This window comes from Gossypium hirsutum, chromosome D10 (assembly GCF_007990345.1).
Source record: "Gossypium hirsutum isolate 1008001.06 chromosome D10, Gossypium_hirsutum_v2.1, whole genome shotgun sequence".
Taxonomy (NCBI): domain Eukaryota; kingdom Viridiplantae; phylum Streptophyta; class Magnoliopsida; order Malvales; family Malvaceae; genus Gossypium; species Gossypium hirsutum.
In genome coordinates, this window is record NC_053446.1 from 14,933,409 (window position 1) to 14,939,943 (window position 6,535).

The 6,535-nt window shown below is 36.8% G+C and overlaps 1 pseudogene; it reads right to left on the reverse strand.

The window, feature by feature from the left end:
• Nucleotides 1-3,043: 3,043 nt before the first annotated feature.
• Nucleotides 3,044-6,000, reverse strand: LOC107915340 (acyl-coenzyme A oxidase, peroxisomal-like; annotated as a pseudogene).
• Nucleotides 6,001-6,535: the final 535 nt, after the last annotated feature.

Below are 6,535 nucleotides of genomic sequence, written 5' to 3' on the forward strand. Positions count from 1 at the left end.
ATTATGTTAGGGTTTTTAATTAAATTAGGTTAGGGTTGGGGTTTTTAATTAAATTAGGTTAGATTTTTTAATTAAATTAGGTTAAGGTTAGGGTTTTAATTAAATTAGGTTAAGGTTAGGGTTTTTAAGTTAAGGGTTTAGGGTTTTTAATTAAATTAGGTTAGGGTTAGGGTTAGGGTTTTTAATTAAATTAGGTTAGGGTTAGGGTTTTTAATTAATTTAGGTTAGGGTTTAGGGTTAAATTAGGTTAGGATTTTTATTACATCAAATAATATCAAAATAACTCGAAAAATTTTTTATTTTATTACATCAAATAAACTTCTATTTTATTACATCAAATAATATCAAAATAACTCAAAAAATTTCTATTTTTTTACATAAAATAATATCAAAATATTCAAAATATTTGTACAAATAAATTTAAATACGGCAATCAATGTCTATGCCCGTGGGGTTCAGTGTCACATGGCGGCCGTCGATGGTTACGCGCTGGATTCCTCCTTTCTCTAGCTTCCGGCGGCAGTTGTTGTTCCTCCGGTGGGGATTCTGGTTCTTCTGGTTCGGCATCTGGTTGTCGAACTTGGGACGATGATCCACCTTCAAAGAATAGTGTATGTGGAGGTGTTTGCATCAGGAACGGGGACGGTGTTTGAAACCCATACGTTGGTGGGGATTGGTAAAAAGGAGAGCTCCCCGACAGCCCTTCTTGCGATCCCTCGTGTGCCGCTGGCTTATACATCGGCGGCCCGCTCGGCATAACAGGAAATGGAGCCTCGTTGGGTGATTGCGTCGGGTGACTGCGTCGGTGCTCTCGTTAGGCCTGGTGATTGCATGGCCACTGATGATGAGCCGGGTGAATGTCTAGGCCTCGTTGAGGGGCTGCCTTCGTCTTGTCGTCTTGGATTTAGAAGTTCGCGCCTTACCCTTTCGATACGTATTTCCCGCTGCCTCTCCTCTGGCGTCAGTAAATACGGCTTGCCATGGATCCTAAACCATGGCATGTATTCTGGAACGCACGATAACTCAGGAACGATGATTGGTTCCCGAGTAGGTAGATATTCATACCGATCTTCCCATATTTCCATGTACTCAGACCAGTATCTCGTCCAATCCGTATTCAATTGCCGAAGGTTGACTTTGTGTTGATCGTCAAACACCTCAGGACCCACCAAAATCGGTTGTCTACATCAAAACTATCGTAGCACTCTATTTGTTTGGTGCGGCTCCACGGTTGCGTAGTTGACCAACACGACTTTCACGTGCCAAGCTTGTGGATTTTGTAAAACCTCTTCCGAGATTACTGGCCGAATTGCCGGATCCTCGTATGGTGTCCATTGAAACTATATGAACATGATAGAAATATTAGTTATATACATAATACTAAATACGAAATACTAAATATCAATCGAATAGCGAATGTATGGAAATATCTATTTGCAATAATACTTACTTCTGCTTCCGACCGTTGGTCCAATAGAAGCCGTATATCTTCAAGAGAGGATGGTAATCGAGCATAACTTGCCGGATGGTTCCACCTAATTAAATAAATTTTTAGCTTACTTTTATTTTTAAAAATCTACATAATAATTGTAAAATGTAATATAATAAAATTTACCTCATTATGAGAGGAAATTGAAATTAAATATGGATTTGAGAGAATTTTGGAAGGAAATTGAGAGAATTTTGAAAGGAAATTGAGAAGAATTGAGAGGAAATATGAGAGAGGATTTGTTTGTGAAAAATAAAAAAGGGTGGGGGTATTTATAGTTTTTTTTTACCGTTGGGGGGGCAACGGTCAAATTTTTGACCGTTGGGTACTGTTTACGCGTGGGTCGAAATCGCGTCCACGTCAACGCGAGTTGCTGACGTGGCAGCAAATCGCGTCCTTGAGGGCACGATTTGTTGCCACGTCAGCAACTCGCGCTGACTTGGACGCGATTTCCTGGCGCGTACCCTGACATCGCGCTGACGTGGACGCGATTTCGCGGAAAAATGACCATTCCGGTAAATAATTAAATAATGGGCTCATTTCGATAATTTTTGAAAAAAAGGACTTTTATTGGTAAATTGCCCCAATTTTCATTAATCAAATTATTTTTTACAAAATAAAACATAAACAAATGAGAGAACATTTTTTTAAAATTATTTTTCGAGAAACAAATACACAAAACATATATATATATAAATAACTACGATTTCAAGACGAGAAACTCCATGGTAGTTCTGAGATAAATTTAAAAAAAAAACTTATTTTCCATTAGAATAAGTAATTATTGAATACTTTCAATACTATTATCGTGACAAAAAAAAAATTTACCTTATAATTGTTGAACTATTTTTAAGATGGTGACGACCACCATCACGACGATGATGATGAATTGATAAATTCATGCCAATAATTATCAAAATCATTTTATAGATTATTTTTAAAATTATTTTAATTAAGTAAATGGTTTTTATTAAGAATTCTGGCGAAGACTTATCAGTAATTCTTAAATAAATTTTAAAATGTTATTTCTATTACAATAAATAATTATTGAATGTACATTTTCAAAATATGACTTCAAAATTTTGGTTGAAAGATTTTATAGGCGTATTTAGCATTAAAAAAAAAACAAACATGAAATTTTATAAAGAACGTAATGAAACACCAAATAAAGAGATCATGGTATATATACAGTTACTTGTAGTCAACATCCTTCATTAGGAGCACTAACTAACAATCTAACATGTTAATGAACACAATGGTCATATATTTATTCTTATTATATAGCTTTTCTCTAAAGTGAATGTCAGCTAAATTGGTAAAAAAATTATTTATTTTTTTAAATAATAACAAAAATTAATTTATATTTATTATGATGGTGTTTTTATCTTTTTCAAGTTTTTAAAAATGATATCTTCAAAGATTGAATCTATATTAACAAAATTTGAACACAATTCTTTTATAATTCCACTAATAATTATTATTAAATATTTTCTCATAAATAAAATATATTTTACATTAATTTTTTTCATGAAATGTGATGTAGTATAAAATTTCTGATATTAAAAAAGAAAACAATATGATAAAAAGGCTAAAAAAAATCCTATCAGTCAAGGAAACCACTTGGGTATCTTTTTGGGTTAAATTTATTTACATATGGCGATGGCGATTGACATTGCATATTTTCTTTTTTGGGTTGGGGGGGGGGGGGGTGGGTGCAAGTCATTAGAACCCAATATGGTGCGTGTACTGCGCATATGCTTCTGACTGCATCGCAATCGGGGCTCGTGTAACAGATGCCGGAAGATCAAATCCATCGACAAGTTCCCCTGCAATGTTTCTCACTTGAAAACATAGGTACTCTGTGAGCTTGTGGATTGCCTGCATAAAGGAAAACAGAGTTACTAATGAAACACCAATACTTGGGACATATGCTCTATACTTCTTTCTGATTTGGACTCCATACCTTGGCTTTGTTAGGAGCAACATAATCAACATTACGGTAAGTTCCTATGTCGTTCCAGATGTGGTCCAGCGCATAAAGATCGCAAACGAGTTTTAGAGCAGCTCTACTTCTTGCATCAGGACAACTGGAATTCAATTTCAAGCTCAGTTAGAAACTCAGAAAGTATGCGCATGGTAAGCGGAAAATATTAGAGTTAAGGATGTACTTGTGCACAGCTTCGATAAACTTTGCAAGGATGACAGACTCAGTATGAGACTCTGCAAGCAACAGAAGGTGATTCAGGCACCTATTCCAAGCACCAAAGGTGCCTAGAGTTTTCGAGTGCTTCCGGAGCCATGCTGCTACACTTTGGAGCAGTCTCGAGGTTCGGTACTAAAAACCAAAATTGTAGAAATCTTATTGTTACAATTTACACTATGAAACGATAATGTACAATAACAAAGATAACACTCACCCTGAAGGCATCCAACTGGAATTTAGGGTCTCGCAAGTGATCAGCGCTTTCCCATCGAGCAATTATAGGATTCGGCTGTGACAAGTATGTGTTCATAGATTCTCGCAAGTAGTTCCATGTAACAGAAAGAGTACCACCTTGGAACTTGTCTTTATATTGCTTCAATAGATCAGCAGCTACCTAGATAGATCCCAAGAAGAAGTCTCATTAAGTTGTATCAAAAAGCAAATTCAAGGTCTAATGAAGGAAAACTGAAAAAAGACATTTAAGTTTTCAAGCAAGGTGTCTGAAACCTGTTGCATAAGTACTGTGTTGTCTCCTTCAAATGTCTGGAAAATATCGTGATCGTTCCTCAAGCTACCAAACCGGTTGACAGCAGCATATCCATGGCCTCCGCAGGCTTCCCTGCAGGTACTCAATGACTTTGCTGTATATGATGTCACGTAGGCCTTAAGGCCTGCGGAAAGTGCATGTACGTCAGCAACGAGTTGTTCATCGTGCATCTTCTTCATCTCCGAATATTTCTGGACCAAATACTGAGTAGCAAAATGAAATGCATAAGATGAAGCCAGCATCGGCATGAGCTTGTGCTGTTGTGATTGATAATCAAGAATGCTGACTTCAGGCTGTTCGGGAGGACCAAATTGCTGGCGTAGTAAGGAGTATCGAACAGCGATAGTGACCGAAATCTTGAGGAAGCCAACGGAAGCATATGCAAGGCCGACCCTCCCACCTACAAGTTCACCTAACATGGCAGCGAAACGTTTGTTTATAGTAGGGAGACTACTAGTGTATTTTCCATCTTGAGAAACATCGCCGAATCGATTAAGAAGGTTATCTCGGGGGATTCGAACTGAACGGAATCGCAGTGCTCCATTATCAACTCCATTCAAACCAACTTTATGGCCACAATCGTGGATTTCAATTCCGGGAAGTGTTTGGAGAGTGTTTAAATCCCTTATTGGGACAATGAAAGCATGGACTCCCATATCGGAAACTTTTTTGGAGTCATGAGTTGGTAAAATAAGTTTAGCGAAAACCGTTGCGAATTTGCCATGAACAGCAACATTGCCAATCCACCATTTGATGGCTCCGTCATTTGGTGTGTCAATGATGAATTCATCTGTAACTGGATCAAATGTTGCCGTGGTTTGAAGACCTTGTACATTTGAGCCTTTCAAAATCCACATAAATTTCACGGTTTAGTTTTTTATACATAAAAAACACCACCATAATTTATAACAAGAAAACCCAGATTGTCATGGTTGAAACAGAGAGCTTACCGTGGTGTAGTTCTGTCATGGCGAAACACCCAGGATAATCCAGATTGTCGATTCCATCAAAATATTTATCCCTATGCTTTTCAGTTCCTAAGTTCAGCACTGAACCTCCCCAAAGACTGCACAATTTTAAGCATTCCAACTCACTACGATTAATCCAAAACCAATAAATTCCTCATTTACAAAAAAAAAAAACACACATACACACACACACACACACACTCCCCATAAAACCCAGATTCCAAAACTTAAAACATGAATAACTTTCATAAATTTAAATACCCAAACTCCAAAAAGCAACCAAGATTGAATCTTTAATATACCTAAACTGGACTCCAAGTTTGATCCCAAGAGATACATCAATACTCCCAATAGCTTCAGTAATGGCGAAATACTTAGCGGGGTCATCAACAACATATCTAAAAGGCTTGATCTTTGCTTCTCTAACCAACGCAACCAGCTGTCTCATACAAAGCTCCCTATGTTCATTCATTGAAACCCCGACCGGGGTTTGTAAATCGGGCCTTGACTCGAAAAATTCAATGATTTTCTCTTGAATATCCCTGTTTTTCCCTCTCATGTAGGTTGAGAGAGAGACTTTGTCAACCTCCAGTTTATTGGCCGCCTTGGCGCATGTTAGCATGTTGAGTTGGGGTGAAGGTTGAGAAGGTGGAAGCGGGGTCAGGTAAGGGACAGACACTGGATACGGCGGCTCGCGGCGGTGATGGACGGATGGGATTCATCCTCCACCGTCTGATTTGGGTTCATGTTTTTACGACAACGGGGAATTTTTTTTTTAAGCGGTGGTTTGTCCTCTGACAATGTGAAGAAAAGGAGGGGACTGAGTAATTTAAACATAAAAGTCATGGTGACATGGCAATTTTTTATTGGAAGAAAGGAAAGTCGTTAAGTTAGCTCGGGGACTTGGGGGAATGGATATAGTGATGACGTGGCAGGTTTTGAGACAGATTGGGATTTGACCTTTTGAGTTTGTTTTGTCCTGTTTATTCTTATCTTCCCATATACGCAGAATGGATAAACTTTGGTTTTTCTCACACATATTTGGTTTATCTATTTTAAAAAATAATACAATATTTTTCTTTAAAAATATTATGAGATATTAATTTTATCCTTTAAAAATAGTAATCATTTTTTTCTGAAAATTGTTACGAAAATAAAAATAATTTAAATTTTAGCTTTTTAATATTTATAATTAATTTAGTTATTTATATTAGCTAAACTAGAGAAATATGTATTTTTTTTTTTAAAAAAAAGAGAAATAGGCTAAAAACAGCAACTTATTTCCAAGGATAAAAAACAACTAGTTTATTTATTATATAAACTCAAGT